Here is a 2,238-nt window from a genome sequence, read left to right as displayed (position 1 = left end):
TTCAATCGCATGGTCACCAGGAAGGGCACATACCAGAGAACTTGGGACAAGGCGGGGGCTACTGCCCTGGGCTTTCTCAGGCCTCCTGGTGCTGTGGTTCAACAGCCTTTGGGGGACGGGGGAACCAGAGGCCAACACCATCACGTGTGAAAAGGCTACTATGGCAACAACATGATGGTCAGAAATCAGCTAGGGTTTGGGTTAGATGCCATTTAAATCCAGCCTGTACTTGCTTTCTTGTGAAGGGCTTGAGATGTGCAGAGGCATCTTAGACATGGTGTAGGTGACCCTTCTTGTGGAAGGCGGAGAGGAGCCTCTTCTACTCATTCGTTTTCATTTCAGTTCACCATTTAAAGTAGGAAAGACACTGCAAGCTATGCCCACTAGCTTCTAGCTTGAACATGGCACTAATACCACACAGACAACTGAATGAATGACATTTTCCTGGTTCTTCCACGGGGCTTCTTTGGACTAAATAGGTGTGGGCTTGTTCGAGAAAAGCATATAAACATAAGGCCAGATTTTGTTAGTCTGGGTCCCAGAAAATTGGTGAAGCACTCTTTGGCTCTTGTATAATTCAATGACTGGCTTTGCCACATCCTTGTTCTGTCTTAGCCTGGCAGGCACAGCTTCAGGTTCATCATCCTCCTGCTGGACTAATGGCTCACCCATGATGTCATCAATCCCACGTACACCAGGTGGATTGAAGTCCAAGTTATATACCCTTCCACTAGGAGGGTGAATCCAACGTCCGCTGAGACGATCTTTGAGTGTTTCAAATGCAATGTTCAAAGTGATCACTATACTAGATCCAGTTCACAGATCTTGTCCAGGGCTTCAGCCTGAACTGTCCTAGGAAAACCATCCAGCAGCCAGTGCTGGCCGGGCCCGTTCTCCAGCTCCAACATCATTAGGCATGTGATCACATGATTTGGAACCAAAAGACCTTTCTCTAGGTACTGCTTTGCCATATCACCAACTTGGGTGTTGGCTTTGATGTTCTTCCACAAGAAGAGATGCTGGAGGCCAAAGCTCTGAACGATCCTCTGGCACACAGTGCCCTTGGCCAAGCCAGGTGGCCCAAGGATGAACACGTGCAGGAGTTTGGAAGCCATTGCCTTTGCCAAGCAGGGAGGGGGCGGCCAAACAGGCAACCCGGACAGCAGCCTTGGACAAGCTCGGGGAACTTTTTTGCTTCCGCTTCTGCCTCTGACACTCTCTGCTCATGTGGGGACTCCTGATTGCTATAGCTTTGTAATATAATTTGAAATCAGGAAGTGTGATGCCTCCAGTTTTGTTCTTCTTGCTCAAGATTGCTTTGGCTATTTTGGGGTCTTTCGTGGTTCCATGTGAATTTTAGGAGTGTTTTTTTCTAATTCTGTGAAAAATACCATTGGAATTTTGATAGAGATTGCTTTAAATCTGTAGATTGCTTTGGGTAGTATGGACATTTTAACAAGATTAATTCTTCCAATCCATGAATATGAGTTATCTTTCCATTTATTTGTATCATCTTCAATTTCTTTCTTTAATGTTCTATAGTTTTCACTGTACAGATCTTTAACCTCCTTAAATTTAATCCTAAGTATTTTATTGTTTTGATGTGATTGTAAGTGGGATTGTTTACTTAATTTCTTTTTTGGATAGTATGTTGTTAGTGTATAGAAATGCAACAGATTTTTGGGACGCCTGAGTGGCTCAGTCAGTTAAGCGTCTGCCTTCAGCTCAGGTTGTGATCCCAGGGTCCTGGGATCGAGTCCTGCATCGGGCTGTCTGCTCCATGGGGACCCTGCTTCTCCCTCTGCCTCTGTCTCTCATGAATAAATAAATAAATAAAAAGAAAGAAACGCAACAGATTTTTTAGTGTTGATTTTGTATCCTGCAACATCACTGAATGCATTTATTAGTTCTAACAGTTTTTGGTGGATTCTTTAGGGGATAAGTTTGCTGCTTCCTTTATGATTTGGATGCCTTTTATTTCTTTTTCTTGCCTAATTGCTCTGGACTTTCAGTAATATGTTGAATAGAAATGGTAAGACTGTGAGGGGGTACCTGGGTGGCTCAGTCAGTTAAGCGTCTGACTTCAGCTCAGGGTCCTGGGATTGAGCCCCACATTGGGCTTCACACTCAGCAGGGAGTCAGCTTTTTCTCCCTGTGCCCCGCCCCCACTCGTGCGTGCTGTGTGCTCTCTCTCAAATAAATAAATAAAATCTTAAAAAAAAGAAATGGTAAAAGTGG

The 2,238-nt window shown here is 44.6% G+C and overlaps 1 pseudogene; it reads right to left on the bottom strand.

Annotated features, from left to right (window-relative positions):
- Positions 1-390: 390 nt before the first annotated feature.
- Positions 391-1,176, bottom strand: LOC116627619 (annotated as a pseudogene).
- Positions 1,177-2,238: the final 1,062 nt, after the last annotated feature.

This window comes from Phoca vitulina, unplaced genomic scaffold (genome assembly GCF_004348235.1).
Source record: "Phoca vitulina isolate PV1807 unplaced genomic scaffold, GSC_HSeal_1.0 scaffold99, whole genome shotgun sequence".
In the NCBI taxonomy this organism is placed as follows: domain Eukaryota; kingdom Metazoa; phylum Chordata; class Mammalia; order Carnivora; family Phocidae; genus Phoca; species Phoca vitulina.
The sequence above is the reverse complement of the archived record's forward strand: the minus strand, read 5'-3'. Positions and strand labels throughout refer to the sequence as shown.